The sequence below is a fragment of the Schistocerca gregaria genome, chromosome 6 (assembly GCF_023897955.1).
Source record: "Schistocerca gregaria isolate iqSchGreg1 chromosome 6, iqSchGreg1.2, whole genome shotgun sequence".
Lineage (NCBI taxonomy): Eukaryota > Metazoa > Arthropoda > Insecta > Orthoptera > Acrididae > Schistocerca > Schistocerca gregaria.
In genome coordinates, this window is record NC_064925.1 from 291,210,753 (window position 1) to 291,231,398 (window position 20,646).

The window sequence follows — 20,646 nt, forward strand, 5'->3', positions numbered from 1 at the left end:
TGATATTGTGTTGATAACTCCGTACTGACCTGACCAGAAGTCTTGTTCTTCCTGCCAATCACTTATACCCACACTACCAAAACATTAATGGTAAATGCCAATTAAAGTGCAATAGAGATAGGGATTTGAGAGTGTAGGTTGAGCCACTAAGTGCTACCAGTTTGAAAAACGTCACTTGATATCAACATCTCTAAAAAGATTGACTAATATTATTTAAATCAATGTGGAAAAATTTTGAAATGCTAGCTGATCATTTAAATTCTGTTATACATTATTGAAAAATATATTTTAATATATCTTTTGGAGTGATTTCAATTGGCCTAGTATCAACTAGAAAAATCACATATATTAGTGGTACTAAGCCTTGTTAAGTACTACCGAATGCATTATCAAGCACTTGCTTTGAACTTGCCCTTCTTAGAGTGCCACCAGAAAGACAGGGATTAGTAGTGACCATGATGGCATGATATGCACACAAAATCAACACACATTAATTTTTACTCATGAAACCTGATGCAGGTACAATTCTGTAAAACATGTCTTGTAAGCCTAAATAAAGTGACTGATTACAGATATTTGTGTATTTTCATTGAAAAATAGCATTTAGAAAGTCATAACATTTGGTACTTGCATTTCTAACAGAAAAGAGAGAGTATGATTGGAGGAAAAGACTAATAATGCTTGCGTAAGGTTAACTAAATCTGTGATCAGTCTCTTAGTACCACACAGTACTGAATATTATATGACTCATCTTCTGCCTTAGGTGTCATTTGACTGCAATATAGAGGAACATGTCATCAGCACACTGTTCTACCAGCCAGACAACTTTCTGAACTACTCATTCATGTAGCTTTTCAATTGGCCTCTCAAGGCTGAGTGCATCCCACTAGTGCAAGTGCGTGTGCGCTGGTGTGTGTGTGTGTGTGTGTGTGTGTGTGTGTGTGTGTGTGTGTGTGTGTGTGTGTGGAGAGGTTATCAGCACCCAGAAAAATAACGAATGTTATTAAAATGTCATATAACAAAAGGAAGAGTAGATCTTACACAAAGACATGCACTCCGTCTGAACATCACTCACGGTCATCCACACAATCAAGCTAACTCACATCCTTTAAGACAGCATAAAAACAGGCAGATAAAACACAAGTAAATAATTACATAGAGGAATGTAACCAACAGATCACCGAGAAAAAGAAAACAAAGATGAGCTGTACCCCCTCCCCCTCAACCCCCTCGCCACCCCCCCCCCCCCCCAAGTAACAGATTAAAAGCTTTCCCCTAAAATTTTAGAGAACAAGTTGGGTGTTCTCGCAAACTCTTAAAAGTTGTGATGTGTTCATTTGATTGTCAGTTAAAATAGAGGAATAATATGTTGGCGATTGATCTGCTACTCTCTAGGCTGTATATAAAACACAGTTTCCAAAAAACCGTGATCTGCACTCAATGAGTTTGACACACTGGAGGATCCTCTAGCTAGAGCATGAAGCCCTGCATCAGAGGACTCTTAAGTGAAGATGAGTGAGAAGGACCTCATCCTTTCAGCTTGACTGGGAGGAGGTACACCATGACGAAGTTGTTGATTTCATCAGGTGCAGTTTATTGTCTGTCACTTCCAGCCACTCTTCTTCCCATCAATGCATGACTCACTTCCTCAACAGTGAAGAAAGCACATTGAATTGTCTGAGTATCTCAACACATCTCCTTGACAGCTACCTAACCCATTTTGTTTCCCTTAATACCATGTGCCCTGGCACCCAGCAGAAAAACACCACCTTCCTCAGCCTTTGTAGATGGAGGAAGGCATCCTGGGCGTCCTGAGCTATTTTATCTGTTGGATACAACCATTGTAGAGAGTAAAGGGCACGCAGGGAGTTGGAAAAGACAAGGAATTTAACAGGCATAACACATCTCATCTGCACTGGTACCCGCAAGATTGCATAAAATTCCTCATCAGATACCATGAATCCCTGAGGCAAATGGTTCTTGAAGACACAATCAGGAAAAACCACAGAGCAATCAGTGGTGTCCCCCTGCCTTCACCCATCCATGAATACAGCTATACAGTTGTGATGCTCTTTTAAAGTGTTGTAAAAAGAATATTAAAAGTAATTCAGCAGCCTCTTCTGTAGTGGTGGTGGTGGTTGTTAGTGTTTAACGTCCCGTCGACAACGAGGTCATTAGAGACGGAGCACAAGCTTGGGTTAGGGAAGGATTGGGAAGGAAATCGGCCATGCCCTTTTTAAAGGAACCATCCCGGCATTTGCCTGAAACGATTTAGGGAAATCACGGAAAACCTAAATCAGGGTGGCCGGAGACGGGATTGAACCGTCGTCCTCCCGAATGCGAGTCCAGTGTGTCTTCTGTAGTCCATTAAATCTAAAATTACCTTGAGTCTCTGCAGTAACCAGGGTTCCACCCAATTAAAACCCTGGATTTGGGTTTGTACCTACCCCACACCAAATGAATCCAGCACATGCTTCACATGATTCCCAAACAGCTTTGTTTCTCATGGACAATTGGAGAAAAGGCAGATTATAGTTGGATAAAGAACAGTATGGCATGCCAGTGAATTGGGAGGAATGAGGAAATTATATGCTTGATGCATCATGAGGCACTGCCACCAGAGAGGAGAAAGAAATTAGTGTTTAATGTCCCATCAACAATGAGGTTATTGAAGATGGAGCACAAGCAGATTGGGGAATGAAATCAGCCATGCCCTTTCAAAGGAACCATGCCAACATTTGCCTTAAGTGATTTAGTGAAATTACAAGTTGCCATCACGTGGAGAGTAGTCGTTCTCTCACCTCAGCATACAGACTGGATACAAGTCTGGTCCTGTAGGCACCCATGGCCAGCCTGATCCCCTCTTGGTGGCTTGCATCAATGATCTTCAGATAAGAAGGTCTTGCTGATCCACAGGCTGTGTACCCATAGTCTAACCACAATCGCACAAAAGCTCTAAACTGGGGTAGATGAGCCCTTTTCGCTCCCAAGGCCTCTGGCACAGGCAATTTATGATATTCATTGCCTTCTGGGTCCTTGTTTCCAGGTCCTTTAGCTATAGTAACCATGACAGTTTTAAATAAGAAATGTGACCCAGAATCCTCACCAAGTCTTTAAAATGTAGAATGGTGTCCCTCACATGCAAGTCAGGTAAATTAAAAAGACAATTCGTACACACTTACGTGCAGAAAATGTAAAACTCTTCTTTGCAGCCCAGTCCTCCACTCTCTTCACTATAAGTTGTAACTTATGAGTTGCTGTTGCAGTGTTGGAGAGGAACAGAAAACAGAAAAATCACCCACAAATAAAAAAGCATTGCGAATGACTCCTTGAGATGTTATACTGTTAATGGCTAAGGCAAACAAGGTGACACCTAAAACTCTTTTCTGGGGAACATCAGTCTCCTGCTCAACATTGTCTGACACCACACGAGCAAGTTGGTACTAAAGATGCATTTTAATAAGAAGGACTAAATGACTATGAGGAATTGTGCACAAAAGACCCACTAATAGAGCTGTTTAAGAATATTGTGCCTCCAAGTAGTGTCACCTTATTGACGTCAAGAAATATCCCTATGCAAAGCTGTTTGTGTAGGAAAGCCTGCTGGATGGTTGCCTGTAGCAAGTTCAAGCTGTTGACAGTAGATCATTATGTCCTGAATCTATACTTAGAGCAGTTAAGGAGCTGCCCTGATCAGAGGTCTTTCCTACATAGCTCAACAAGGTGACTATACAATTATGACTAAGACACATTCAGTCCTTTCCTGGTTTGAGAAAAAGTACCAGAATTGACTATCTGAATGAGTTGGGAAATTGCTCTGTCTCCCATACTGAATTGAAATATCCTAAGATTATTTCCTTTGATGCTGTTCGGAAGTTCATAACATCCTGTATTGAATTTGGTCACAACTGCGCACAGTGTGAAGAATGTCAGGCAGTGCTGAATCCAGCTCCAGCATGGAGAAAGGGCACTTGTATGACTCGTTACTGTTGGATCTCCCTCTCTCCATGGTCAGATGGAAGTGGTGGAAAGCTGAAAGGATCCTGGATGGCAGTGGCTGTAGTCATTGGCAGTAGGTACTGCAAAAAGCTCTGCCATTGTTTGGGTGATATCTATAGTGATTGTTTGGAGACACCTGCACCACTGCCTTATGTAACTGGCTGCATAAATCAGAAATCCTCCTGATAGCTTCCCATAGAATAAGTGGAGCGACTGACGGAGTCCAGGAACATGTGCTGCAAGCATTTCTTCCTCTTCTTGATTATGTGATGGGCTTTGGCTCATGTAACATGAAAAGCTGGGAGATTTACTGCTGTTTGACAACACTTAAACTGTCACAGAACTGCACACTTGACACAAATTGCTGATCAGCATGGCTCAGTCCATCAAGGTACAGGCTGTCATCTAGGATGACCTGTGTGCTTAGAGACAGGTAAGTCAGCAGCATGACGGCCTCCTTGTGTGACGCAGTCCACCCATTCCTAGATGCTGCCTCAGTGTTCAAACACAGTTAGCTGGTAGAACAGTGTCCAGTTAGATCTGCTTCCTTTCAAGGAGTGCTCTACCTAGTAGGTAGATCAAGCATATAACCACTAATTCTTATAATCAGAGTGCCTTTTGACTGTATATCCATACAACTGTTCCACATCGAAGTCGGCTGTTAGCAGCTGGTATATATCATAACATGACAGAAGAGACATAGCAAAATCATTGAGGAAGAGAGGATGGTCAAGGTGGCACACCACTGGACCAGCCAATCTTCTCTGCACTCGGTGAGTTGAGAACTGCCTGCTGAACAGCTGGGTGCTGGCTTATCTAGCCCCGGGCAGAAGGATATTTTGGGGACTATTTGCATACATGTGATCAGCAGGAAATAGTTTGTTGATCATTGTGCCTCCTTCCTCTGCTGCCAGTTGGTGCCCTCTGTTGGACATTGGCTTCACCTAAGTGTTTGTTGTCAACTGTGTTACTTGCTTGTAAACACTCTTGCGATGGCCAGACTTCGCAGTGGGGTCAGCAATCTGCATCGCTGGTCTGTCTGCTGTATTGCTGCTGCAGTAGGTGTCTGTGGTGGCTGCAGCAGAAAGGACACTGTTACTTATGAGCCAGAAGCAAAGACCATAAGTACATGAAGGCTTGCACTTCCTGCAAGAAGTATACTTGCCCTGCACACACCAAGAAAGTAGAAGTTTCTTGTATTGTAAAGTGTTCTGAATTTGAAAATGAGTAACCCTTGTAACTGTGAAATTAATATAAATACATGTAAAATCATTTTTTAAATAATTTATTTAAACACTTTTCTAAGTAATTCTTTCATAAAAACAAGTCCCAGAACCTCTTTCAGAGTAATAATAATCAACATTTTTAACTTCTAGCCCACCAAAAATATGGAAATACTTAAGACATATGGTTTATCCTAGATAGAGAAAGTTTAATGATAGTGAGGCCAGCTACTGACCCCTTCCATTGGCATTGGTCAGTGCAACATATTGAGCATTGGTAAAAAACTGTTATGAATAATTTTATTTCATCATGTGTTATTAATATTGCTTTCAGACAAGTTACTTTTGGCCATTAATGCTCTCACACACATCATATTTGATTTTTCAGAACAAAAATAGCAGGGATGTTAATTTTTAATGCTTCATCAATAATGAGATGACTACACAGAGCACAATCTTAGGCTGGAAAAGATAACATTCAGATATTTACATTAAAGAATTATGCCAAACCAAAAAAAAAATTAAGTCTGGATGGCAGAAAGGGGATTTTATGTCATCTGACTAACACAGTTACAATGCATAATATTTTGTACAAAACGAGACAGAAAATAAATGTCAGAAAAACATTTTCCTTATACTTGTATTGGGTGTTCACTTCAGCCACAACAATTTTCATTTGTTCAGTTTCCTAACAGATTAAAGCTGTGTGTCAGACCAGGAGTGAAATGCAGACAACTGCTCTACTGACTGAGCTGTCCAGTCACAAATCATGACCTACCCTCACAACTTTACTTCTCCCAGTACCTCTCTCTCCTTCTCTCCAAGCTTTACTAAAGATATCCTGCATATCTTGTGGGACTATCACTCCTCTCAGAAAGAATACTGTGGAGGATTGGCTCAGCCACAGTCTAGGGAGCCTGTTTCCAGAATGAATTTTCACTCTGCACCAGTGTGTGCACTGATTTGAATCTTTCTGGTAAATTAAAACTGTGTGCTGGACCAAAACCCAAACCAGGAACCTTTTCCTTTTGTGGTCAAATGCTATACTGGCTGAGCTATGCAAGCACAATTTGCGCCGCAAGCCCATTGCCATCCTTCTACCACTTTCATCTCCTTCTTTCCAAACATAAGAGGAAGGAAAGGAAGAAGAAAGAATAAGTTTAATGTCCCATTGACAGAAGGTCATCAGAGATGGAGCAGAAGCTGAGATTAGGGAAGGATATGGAAGGTAACTGGCCATGCCATTTAGAAAGGCACCATCCTGACATTTGCCTTAAGCAATTAAAGGAAATCACAGAAACCCAAATCTGGATGGCCAGATGGGGGTTTAAATTGTAATCCCCCTGAATGCAAGTTTGATGTGCTAACCATTGCACCACCTCAAAACATCACAAAAGTTTAATTGCATACATTGGAGGCACTATTTTGAAAAACAGTATGTAATCTTCTGTGATGTGTCCTGTTTTCATTTCATGTCTGGTTGTCAAAGATGGAGCATTACTCATTACAGGAACTTGCAGACTCTGTGCTGCAGTATGATGCAGTGTCCAGAAAGAGAAATTATGGTACAAAGAAAACTTTGCAATAGGTATGATACCAATTAAATGAAATTTGTCACTATGGATAGTACATACACGAAATTGTCAAGGAGAGGCAGTCAAGTTTCTTGACAAAGAATTGTTCATAAAATAGAATTTGAGGAGGTTCATCAATAAGCATCTGTCAGGTTGCACATTTCAAAGGGTAGTGTCAGAAGTACTGGAGTAGCAGCAATTATGTCTGTAGCAAATGTAATGTGCTCAAGTGTGTGAAATTATTATTAACAAAGCTTACAATTTGGTAGGGTGTACTCATCCATTTGCTTTATATCTGCTGCTGCCACAGGCTCATGTTGTTGACTGTAACATAGTTTTTACACCATGAGTAATAAATACAAACATTAAGTTTCAGAACCTTTATTCTAAGTCACTTCATAATTATATCTAAAAACAAAGATGATGTGACTTACCAAACGAAAGCGCTGGCATGTCGATAGACACACAAACATACACACAAAATTCAAGCTTTCGCAATCAACGGTTGCTTCGTCAGGAAAGAGGGAAGGAGAGGGAAAGACGAAAGGATGTGGGTTTTAAGGGAGAGGGTAAGGAGTCATTCCAATCCCGGGAGCGGAAAGACTTACCTTAGGGCAAAAATTGACAGGTATACACTCGCACACACCCACATATCCATCCGCATATACACAGATACAAGCGGACACTTTCCCTGCTTGTGTCTGTGTATGTGCGGATGGATATGTGTGTTTGTGCGAGTGTATATCTGTCCTTTTTTTCCCCTAAGGTAAGTCTTTCCGCTCCTGGGATTGGAATGACTCCTTACCTTCTCCCTTAAAACCTACATCCTTTCGTCTTTCCCTCTCCTTCCCTCTTTCCTGACAAAGCAACAGTTGGTTGCGAAAGCTTGAATTTTGTGTGTATGTTTGTGTTTGTTTGTGTGTCTATCGACATGAAGCACTTTCGTTTGGTAAGTCACATCATCTTTGTTTTTAGATATATTTTTCCCACGTGGAATGTTTCCCTTTGTTATATTCACTTCATAATTATACTGACATGCTTACAGCACTGACGTACATCTTTCAAATTTTGAAACTATAGTTAAACATCTATACATAATACATGTTTAAATCACCATTATCAAAAACCACCAGTATATCAAGTTGAAAACTGTATACTTGCTCTCAGATTAGCAAAAGTATATATACATCTATACATAATGGCATCTTTGGAACTATGGTTATACATCTATACATAATACATGTTTAAATCACCATTATCAAAAACCACCAGTACATAAAGTTGAAAACAGTATACTTGCTCTTAGATTAGCATAAGTGTATCATCAATTATCTATACATGTAACATCTTTGAAACTACGGTTCCTCTGAAATACTGTTCAGATCAAACTTAATTAATACATAAGCATGAACATATAGAAATAAGATACACAAATATCATATCAAATCACTACAAGTTTCAGATCAATAAATAGACAAAGTGGAATGCCTCTTTGGGCTAATCATCCAAGTGCGAAAAATGCTCACTTATGAATATGTATCATTTCTGGCCAGTATCTTCTTTCAGGAGGCAGACCTTGATACAAATCAAGTTACAGAATTCTGGTCCATGCATCACATATGTTCTCCTGTCTTACATTTCATAAGCATGGCTTACAAAATCAGCATAAAATCTTACCATCTTTTACCACAAAAATCTTTCTTACTCTGTTACATTTTACTGGTACACAGTGGCAAATTACAACATGTTGAATCTTAATAAGAAAAATGGATATCATTTTACTGGTGAAGATATAATGTTGTGTCTTACATGTTGCACACTGTATTCCCTACGATAGTAGAAGAAACCTAACTGCTCTTACTATCTAGATAGGATAGTAGAAGAGGAGTGATTTCAGAAAATAAATATGAAGTCACTGGCTGGGGTAAAGCACCATATGCCGCATGGTGAATCTATGAAAGTACCATAGATCCCCTAGCTGTTAAATTTCACCACAAAATTACTGCAAAAATGTTTCTGAGAGGATTTTCACCCCCAGATTTTGTCTTGACTATATAGTGCACAGAATGTAGTCTCAATTATATCAATTCCTCAAATCATTGTTTAACTCATAATTCATGATGGATGTAAGAACTGAAAAAAAAAAGTTCAAATATTCAGTGATAACAGAGATGACAATAAATTTCTTTCTATTAGTTATTTCACTTTCACTGAGTTAAATTACTCACCATAGGGTTTGCTAAAGTATACCGTATGATTTTGACTGTGTAATGTAAGATGCATTTCAAATAAATTTCTGTTGGTGCATCAAATATAAAGAACAATTATCATTATGCTAAATGGGTAATTAAGGTTGTCTGTACAATTTTAGCTGTGTAATACTCCTAGACTTTGGATCTACAAGTCTGTATGCATTTTGATGTGGGTTTTCAACAGTTTCAAATGGTCCTACATAAATATCAAAGAATTTTTTAATTTTGTTATTTAGAGCTTTAGATTTGGTGTAACTTTTTGTCAAAACTAGATCTCCAACTTTGAATTCTGTATTTTTTATGTGTTTATCATGCCATCTCTTTCTTGTTTTTTGTAATAGTCATTCATGGTTCTTCTAACTACTTCCTGTCTTTCAGCTACTGTTATGCTTTTGTATGCTGGAAACTCTATAAGTTCTTCAATTAAGTAATGTGACTTTTGATCAAACATGATCTCATAAACAGAGTATCCTGTCGTAGTATGTTGTAAAATATTCATAATATCTTCAAAATGATTGATATAATTTAACCATTTAACCAGTGAGTGTGATCCTTTTGACAGTAAGTTCTACATAATCTTCCAATTTCCCTCATATAACACTCAGTCGGGTTACATATTGGTGAATAAGATGAAATTAGGAGATGTCTGATATTATATTCTTCTACAAATCCCTTCCAAAACCTTGAAGTAAACTGACTCTCATTGTTTGATAAATTTGCTTTTGGTATACCCACTTTAATAAAGTAGTCTTTCACAAATTTGGTTACTATTTTCTTGCTAGTTGCTTTCTTTAAAGGATAAAATTTTACATATTTTGAAAATAAATCTACAATAACAAAAATGTAATGAAACCCTCCTTTAGCTCTAAGAAGTATTCCCTCTAAATCCAACTGTTTATGAGGTATCACGTTTTGTAAAAGACTCTTGTTGGTTTTGTTACTAAGTTTTGTTCTTTGACATCGATCACAACTGGTAAGTAAAATCCTAACCCTCCTAGACATGTTGTGAAAATATATACATTCTTGGATTTTTGAATACATTTCAAAGCACCACAGTATCTGAAACTTTCATGTGTATATTTTTTTAAAAATATTGATGTGAGAATCTGGCCAGCAGACTTTCCATACATCACTGTCAGCATTGTGTTTATAAAACAGAATTCCTTTGAAGACTTGGCAATTGCATTTGTACCTTTTCATGACCTTTCTTCCCTAAATAACTTTTAACAAGCTTCCAATGATCATCACCATTTTGGTATCTTCACAATTGATTACAGATTTTCCTAATTTCATTTTCTTCTTTCACATCTTTAAAGTACTTAATTTTGAAATTCTTCCCTTGACTATCATTTTCACAATCATTTACATTTCCCATTGGCATTCTTGACAGGGCATCAGAAATTACATTTTCCTTTCCTTTTATGAAATGAGCTGTATATCTAAACTGCTGTAAGAACATTAACCACCTGGTAATTCTCCCAGGATATAATTTACATTCCTGTATGTATGTAAATGCTTTATGATCTGTACAGACTTTGACTTCATGCCCAAACAAATTATTTTAAAATTTTTTGAATCCCCATACTACTGCTGAAAGCTCCTTTTCTGTAATCATGTAATTTCTCTCATGTTTTTGAAATGTTCTACTTGCAAATGCTGTAGAATGATGTTCTATTTCCCCATTGATTTCCTTTTCTTGGACCAAATGTACCGCAAAACCATAATCACAACTGTCAGTCATCAAGCAAAATGGTAATGATAAATCAGGCCTATAAAGATCTTTCTATCAACGCTTTCTTAATTTCCTCAAAAGCTAATTGACATTCATCAGACCAGTCCCACACTGCATTTTTTCTTAACAGGTTATGAAGTATTAACAATACTTTCACTATGTTTATGAAATGAAAAAGATACATGGGTCAGAAAATGTTCCTACCAATATCTATGTTTACAAGTCTCCCATTGAATGTGGCAAAATATGTCTTTTATTTATTACTGACAAAATACCTAAAGAACTATCTATGTTTACACTCCACTCATAACATTTTCTCTAATTATATTTTAATTTTCTAATCAATTTTGATCCTCTCAGGTTTTTTTTTTGTTGTTGTTTAAATACAACAGACTTTAATTCAGTTATTGTTTTAACAGAAATCCATCTCAGTTTCAAAGAAATGCCTTTGACCAATGCACTTGATCATTTCTTCCAGATTTCACCTAATTACGTTTATCCTAAATATTCCTACCAATTACAGGACGTATATACTTCAATACAATTATAATTTAATCATTGTAATAATTTTGTAAGTATAGATTTACCTATACCACTGCCTTTTGTTTACATCAGTGATTCCCATTTATTTCAAATACTTCTTTTAAGTGGGTTTCAATGAACTGTTTCATCTCAGGTCATAGGTACAAATTATTTTGAATTCAGTGTTTAGTTCTTTGAATGCATTATGATGTAATGCATGCAGTGAGACTTTTAGTTGTCACTCTGAACCATTGCTGTGATCTACATTATTCCTACAAGGTGTAAGTTTTTTCTGATAATAAAAGCTAAATATTGATTTCAGAATATTATTTTAAAATACTTAAATTTGAATTCTATACTATGTGAGTAGTTTTGATTCTAAAATACTGAACATTCTGTGTAAATATAAATGGCATATCATGAAACCAAGCCTATAATTACAATAAATCAGCTATAGAGCCAGCTGAAAAGAGTTAAAATAATCCCACTGATGGAGGATGGGATCCCTTGATCAAGACACTTGATTTCCTTTCGCATCATATCCGAGTTCATGTTCTGTCTTGGATAACCTTTTCAACTATATATTTTTAAATTCTAGTCCTCCTTCCTTCAAGAATGGAAAATACTACCAGTCCCAAGCCAGAGAGAAATGCAGCATACTAAATAGATTCGCTAGATGCTGGTGGGATGGTTATTTGCAAAGTGGTTGTACTGAGTAGAGAAAATATAGTGGTTGATCACATGTCCAGTGAAGGAGATGACCAATATGTTTTTGACAACACATGTTCCACTCCTTTTCTCAGTTGCTGTGTTGTAGGTGAAATTTTTAAATTTTCTAGTGTGAAAGGAGGAAATTGAGTGGCAAAGTACTCCACATTTAGCAAGCTGCCATAAAGCAACATTTGATTACCAGACGATGAACCACATTGCTTTTCAGTTGACTATTCATGTTCAGATTCTGTATAACTATTCAGCATTTGTACATGCAATAGACTTCATCAGTACATTTACTTAATAATATTACAAAATACTATTGACATTATTTACATTGTTGTGTTTGATATTTCTAAAAATTCTTCTAAAGAATAAGATCAGTTTGCTAGCAACAAGCTGTTCTGCAGTAAGAGCAGGGTAGTACTCATTCTTGTATTATAATCACGTCTCTGATTTGTTACACTTAAATTTGGTAGTTCAGTGAGTTTGTAACAATATGTAGCAAAAAGTAGCGATCAACACAACTGAAGGCCTTACTCCAATCACAGAAGGTTACCTGTGTATGAGCATGGTCCTCAAATGCTCATAAAATGTCTTTAACTAATTGCTCTACAACTATCTGACCATCAACCACATGGATTTTGCAGAACAAACAGACAGGCAAACAAACAGACAGACAGAGACACCATCTGCTTATTAGTGTTGACCAATCTCTGGAATGCAATTTTGCATTCTGACATGGATTTGAAAAGTCCTTGTAGATTTCTTGAGGTATATGGTGTAAGAGGTCTGGCAGTTTCCCATAAATCTGTTTTTGGTGTGGAGCTGGCATCAGATCAGGTAAACTTGGTGGCCAAGACATCAGTGTGAGCTCACTATTAAGCTCCTCAAACAGTGTAGCACATTCATGACTTTGTGAGACAGACAGTTATCCTGCTGGAAGAAGCCACTGCAATTGGGGAAGATATCAACCATGAAGGGATTCTGGTGGCCCACAATAATGTTCATGTGATCCACAGGTGTCATAGTGCCTTTGACTACTACCATAGGTCCCATGAAAGCCGAGGTGAATGCCCACCATAGCATAATACTGTTCCCATAGGATTATTTCCCTTGCACGGTGCTTGTTTTGAGAAGCTGTTGCCCAGATAAGGACATAACCAAACATGAATATCTACATCTAACTCCATCCTCTGCAAAACACTGTGGAGTGTATGGCAGAGGGTATGTCCCAGTGTATTTATTAGGGTCTCTTCCCTTTCCATTCACATACAGAATGACTGTTCAAATGCCTCCATGCATGCTGTAATTAATCTAATCTTGTCCTCATGATCCCCATGGGAGTGATATGTAGGGGATTGGAGCATATTCCTAGAGTCATCATCTAAACCTAGCTCTTGAAACTTTATACGTAGCTCTCTTGTGATAGTTTACCATCAGGAGTCTGCCTGTTCAGTTTCTTCAGCATCTCTGAGACCCTCCCTCAAGGGTCAATCAAACATGCAACCATCCATACTGCCCTCCTCTGTAATTATTTGACAGCAATCAGAGGGATTTCCAGATGCTTATTAACGTCAACTAACTTAGCCTATGTTCTAGAACGACATTCACAGTTGGATTGCATTGTGCTTGGTGCAATGTTATCTGTTGAGCTAAAAAAATTATATTTCCCTGTAAAAACTAAAGCAAATACACATAATGAGATTTCTATTAGAACAAAAGAAAAACATGAGGTAAAAAGTATTAGTTTACCAAAGCTTTTTGAGGTTAATTATGGTCACTAACAAACTTGAAAATAGAGTTAATTTATGAATAATGTACATGAATGCAATGAGAAATGTGATTTATCTAACCATGTCATATGTTTCCATAGATCCATGGTCCAGTCTTGATGATACTGTGCCCACTGCATATAATTCATGATATCAATGATATCACTGAGTCAATAGGGAACATTCAGGGGTCATCAGCCATGGAGCCTCAAGTTCAACAATGTTCACTGAACAATGTGCACTATTTTTCTACACCAGCAATGTAATCTGTCATTGGGTATGCAACAGATCTCTGCTATTGCTTCATAGAAGTGGCAAGTTTTGGACCTCCATGTTCTGTGATGAAGCATGGATCACCAAGACCTTGTCAGCTACTCTTGAGTTCACCATCCTTAAGTCATTTATTTCAGTGGGTTTCCCCATTTAATTTTTCCTTTTCCATATTGGTACTCCACTTACCATGGCTTAATTTTTTGATTGTCATTTTTTTTTGGAGTCCAGGTTGAGAAGTTGTACATGAGATTACATAATTAAAGTTTTCAACTGTGACTGTGATTTCTTGGCCAATCCTACTGTGTCATTTAAGCATGCTACACATATTTACAGATAATGAGCATGCCAATATGATATTCCTGTGTGGGATTTATAATGGAAACAGAGTTCACACTAGTAGAGAATACAGAGATGATTTCATAATGACAGATTATAAAATTCAAGAGCACTTACTTGTGTTTTCATTAAACTGCATGAGACTAGTGCAGTACCCAACAATCATATTTCCTATGAATGTGCAAATTAATAGTGTTTGGATGAAGTAGAAGACATTATTCAGGTGGTAGAACGTGTTCCATCAACAAGCAGATGGGAAATTTGTACTTGTATCAGTGTTCCACATACCATAATACGGTGGTAATTATATATACACAGTCTCTATTCTTATCATTTACAACACTTTTGAGAAGGAGATGAAGATTTTGATGTTGACTAACTGCAGATCACAAAGAAATCTCATTAATACAATTTACTAATGAAGCCATTCTCACTTACGATGGGACCAGTAACACCTGTAATACACATCAGTCATCCAACAAACATCTACATACCCTTGTGGAGACAAATTTACTAAATGTGTGGTATTGTACAAGAGATGATCTGTTGATTGGGCTTGTTGTGGAACCACATTGTCTTATAGGGTCCCATTATCTAGACTTTCTTGAAAGCAAATTTCTAGTATTATAGGAGAAGGTGCTTTGGCTATAAGGATGGGTATGTTCTTCCTGGATCCCTACACATTTTAGTCAACACAACAGCAAAACCTAACTTTCTCTGCCAGGTGGAACAGCCTGCTCTAGTTTTTAAGCACAAATTTTCATAAGCAATTAAGCCTTCAGTTAATGTAATTAAGCAGTTTAATATTTGCTCCAAATTTCTGCATTCAGAAAAATTGCATCCAGGATTTAATGGTTCAAAGGAACATGTTCGGATTTGTATTCTGTAGCTGCTTCATCTTAAACATTGTTATCTTCTGCATCATCTCCTAGAAATTATCTCGTCTATACAGAGAAAGTGATATGTTGTAACATTATCATCAGTCAAAAAGAGGGTCTTGAAACCTGCTGGTCTAAGTCATCAGTATCATTGAAATAACTTTTGCCCCCTTCTCATACCTACAAGAAAAAATAACCAGTCAGTTGGGTATTCTACAAAAACATTTCCCAAAACTTTCAAGTCTGATTAGTTTATCTCAAAAACTCCATATTCCAGAACTGTTTTCAATAACTTGAGGTTTCACAGCATCCAGTGCATCTAAAATAAGTCAGTGCATCCATGAAAGATGAGGACTCCACAACATTAATGTGCTGTAGATACTGCTGAAAAAGGCAGTTGTGATGAAAATGTTATTGTCCCTATATAAATCCTTGTACTATGGGCTGCAGTCAGCTGGTCATAATGGAAAGAGGTAAAGGTAGTTGAATAGTTTGCAGTGAAACATCTTTTGTGATCAGATGCTTTTAGTCCTGTAACAGATTGTTCTTCTGTCATCCAATTGATTGAAACAATAAATGACAATATCTTTAGTTTCCAAGGCACAGGTGACATAACATGGAATAATGAACCTGATTTGGTCCTGAGGCTATTTCTAGTACTACAGAGCATATTTCATTTCACACATCAATAATGGTTGATTGTATGTTGACTCATTATTTAAGAAGCAGCTTACCTTTTTTCACTTCATGATTCTGAGGATGTCAGGAACTCTGTAGGTATCTACAGGACTACTCTTCAGTTCCCAATTAAGTGCCTGGAACCATCTTCAGACAATTTCTCTACTGTTCTACTGCAAACAGTGCATGGGAAAAATGAACACTTAATTCTTTCTGCATGAACTCTGATATCTCTTATTTTTATGATCATTTCTTCCTTTGTAAATTGGCATCAATATAATATTTTTACATTCAGAGAAGAAAGTTGGTTATTGAAATTTTATGGAAAGAGCTTTCTGCAATAAGAAAGGATTTTGTTTTAATGATTGCCGCACCAACATGCATATCATATCCATGACTCTCTCCTTCTTCACAACACTACAAATCAAGCTGCCCTTATTTGCACTTCTTTGATGTCCTCTGTCAATTCTATGTGGTAAGGATCCCACACAACATAGCAATACTCTAGCAGAGGATGGACAAGCATAGCATAGGCAGTCTCTTCAGTAGACTGTTGCATCTTCTACGCATACTTTAAATAAAAAATAGTCTTTGGTTTGCCTTTCCCATAACATTGTGGTTGTTCCAATTTAAGTTGTTCATAATTGCAATTCCTAGGTATTTAGTTGAATTAACAGCCTTTAGATTTGTGGTGTATCATGTAACTGAAACTTAATGAATTCCTTTTCATACTCATGGGGATGACCTCACATTTTTCCTTATTTAGAGTCAACTGCCACTTTTTGCACCATTCAGATATCATCTCTAAGTCATTTTGCAATTAGTTTTGATCTTATAATCACTTTATTGTTTGGTAAATGATGTCATCATCTCCAAACAATCTAAGAGGGCTGCTCAGATTGTCCCCTAAATCATTTTTATAGTATGATGTTCTGATAACTCTTTACTATGACATCGAGTGATGGAGTAGTCTGTTTGGGAACTAAGACTTTCTGTTATTTAATCTTGCTCACCTTTTATTGTAACACATTTGCTAACCTCTTCTGATCGAATTTATTTTCTCAAAGTGCTTCAGTTACTGCTGGTAGTTAAATGTTTAGGACCAACACCCAAAGAAATGTGAAGCTTCTCATTAACAATATCTTGTATGTTGTGCTCTTGTTTGTAATAACTGTGAGTTACGAAGCTGTTATATTATAAAAACACTAATAAGGACAAACCCTAATTAACAGATTCCAACTGAGTATATCAAACTAAAAAGATTTTCTCTGTCCCATTAAATTATAGGTACTGCCACAGCTGCTCTTCCTCTACAGTGCACACCATATCTCCATGACAGGAACCAATGGTAGAACAAACTTTTCAACCAACAGGTATCACAAACATGGTACAATGTTTATTGTCTTCCCAGCATGCAGATACGCTGCATGCATCAATTTCATGATACATGTGCGTGATCTCATGATACATGTGTGTGATCTTATCATACATGTGCATAAATAGAACATGTACAAACAGTAGGTTATCTAATTCATTACCAAAATAAATTTTTATATTGGCGATCATCATCTGCCGGTTTGAAAAATGCTTTTTCAACACATCACCTCACCAAAGTGATATGTTACACTACAGATTCCTGCCGTTAGGCAAATGATGTCATCACTACTGTGAAATGTTAACGAAGAACTAAATATTCAGAATTCAAAATTAGTTTTATCCTTCTCATTACAAGCATTACTATCATTTGCTTCTTTCATGTACAAAGGCAATTATAATTGTATTTAATTTAAATTTATTAACTGTGGAATGCTTCATGATAAATTGTAAACCATTGTTCATATATGTATTTATCACATTGATTAAATGTCTTGACATTTATACCAGGTAATCAGTCTGTTGTTATGGATCTGGGACCTTAGATGACAAATATTTATTATCCATCTGGATCAATAAACAATTTTCTCTTGTGATTTACTCATTAATAAGACCTACAGTCCAGCAGCCATTTATTCCATATTTCATCTAATGAAATATTTATTCCAGAACGTTAGTTTTTCTAGCTATTCTTATAAAACTTTTAGAATCAATGGATGTGTGTTACACCTTGGGCGAAACAAAATTTTAGCAAATTAAACTCACACTACTTGTTAAAAAGAGTATATGAAACTACAGAGCTACACAGGGATAAGCCCTTGCATAGTTGTTACAAGTAGCACATTAATTGTTATAAGGCTATTTTTCTCATCAAACACCTTCAGCCTTCATAAATTGCCACCAAACCAGAGCTGGTAATAGGATTTGACCAGTTAACAAGTATTTGCTGTCAGACATTCTGTAATCAGTTTCCTACATTTCCAAACCTGGAGAGCTGCATACAAAACTCTGACACTTGTCTCTTTATGTCATCTTTAAAGTAGCATTTGGAACAGATTAACAAACTCTGGCAAATTCATTCACTGTGCTACTTTGCAGAACCTCAAAACTAGTGGTACCAAATTACTTAATAGCTATCAGGATACACCTCTTTTCACAGAAATATTATCTCTGTACACGGTGTTCCCAAAATGTTGTGACAAACGTCTAGGGTTATAGGGAATGTCTTGAAAAACAAATCAAAGCTAGAAACCTGTGTCCAGAACCATCATCCAATGACACTACAGAGTGCTATAGAGGCACTGGCATCCACCACTAGGCCACCTCTTCAGGAGCAAGCATGACTTTGTACACTGATGAACTGTAAAAAAAACTACAGAAAGCATATAAACTCAACAACAAAAATTCCATATCCATTAATGCAAAATTGAGGCACTACAACACTGTCTAACTTCTGGAGGCACTGTATGCATCTGAAACAACACAAATAGGTGGGCAAACGAAAATCAAAGAATTAGAGAAACAAGAAAGGAAAATTCTCAGGAAAATTTTTGGCCCTATACAAGAGCAAGGAATCTGGAAGAAGAGACCAACACCAGAATTATATAAATACACAGACAAGATTACGGACACAATAAGGAAAAGAAGAATGCAGTTCTACAGACATATCCACAGGATGAATGAAAACAGAATTCCAAAGCGAATTCTTAAAGTCATCAACTCAGGCAGGGGAAAAACAAAATGGATAAAAGAAGTTGAAGAAGACCTCAGACAAGCACACATAGCAGTAAATGATGCAGAAAATAGAACTGAATTCAGGAACATCATCAAAAACCATAAATTTGACACCACAACACAGAAGAGACCAGGATGCAAATGGACAGCTGAGCAAAAGAAACAACACAGTGAACACGTGAAGAAAATTTGGGCTCATAAAAAATATTAACAATCATCATAAAGGAATTCAAGTTCAAACGCTCTCTTAAATGGGAATAATCAATAATAATAATAATAATATGCATAACTTGTCTGAAAAAAGGAAGAACTGTTTTGTGGAATTTGTTGTTTTGTACATAATTAAGTATAGTTTATGGCAAGAATTAAATAATGTTTAAGCTTTCACTACTCTCTGTTTCACATTTTTGTGTAAGTGGGAGTTTTCCTGTTTTTTTTTTATCTTTTCTGACAAATGTACAAGATCCCTGTTTCATGTACTAGTTAACAATTTAACTTCTGGGTTGAAAACAGGCATTCTTCATTGCACCCACATATGCTTATTGTACACTCCGTTGTTAAATGTTTGCTTGTAGTCACACTTATTTGATTTTTTCACTTTCTCAGACAATGAATCTGGTCTGAAATGCCGTAGTTTCTTTGGAGCTAACTTTTCCTGTAATTTTCTTTTCCGTTAGCACTTAATACAGGTTCAACAGATTTCATGTTGACACTCCATAGGAAAGCCAATTCCTGCACAGTAGACAACCAATTCCAAATACAAACTGCCATTTGCCGAAATGATTAAATTCAAGTAGTACTATCTACCAACAAGGTCACTTCACGAGAATACAAATGAGGTGCTGAGAGCCATAAAGGCCAAGAGCACACCATCTTCACCCCCTCTTCCTTATTTAAGTGAATATCAAAGAAACCAGTGAGACAGCTTTCCGTGAATGATCAAATACATGTACAGTGTGGGCCAACAGTACAGATAAACCATAAGATCAACAGATGTGAGAAGCACACATAAATGCTACAGTCTCACACTCCCAGGTTTTTGTGTTGCCTTAATAGAAATCTCATTTTGTGTATCTGCTTCAATTTTTGTAGGAATTAGCAACAGATATAATTTAAAGTTATTTGTTCACTGCCTTATAATACACTGCAATAGGCAAAATGCAGCCCTACTGTGATGCTGTTCTCAAACACAGGATGAGTTGGTTGATGTTTATAAGCAGCTGTAAATCACCCTGACTACTATCAAATGAATGGCAGCTACTGCGAATCACTGTGTTGGAAGTGCTCTGAGAGTTGTATACCTGTGATATCTGTACGAGAGGTACCTCAAGTACCATCCTCTTCTTTGGATCCTGCCCTCTCTGCAGGTGGAACCGTATCGGTCATTACCCATCCACTTGACTGAGTGGCGTGTCAATGGTAGATCTAGGTATCCTGTACAGGCTGGACGGGAACCAGGGAGGACTCAGGGTGTTGTACCAATCTCCTAACGAACAAGTTTGAAGTACTGTCTTTCACTCTCATCAGCAGTTCAAACATACAGTAAATTATGGTAGCCATTAGGGAATTAGAGAAATGGCAGCAC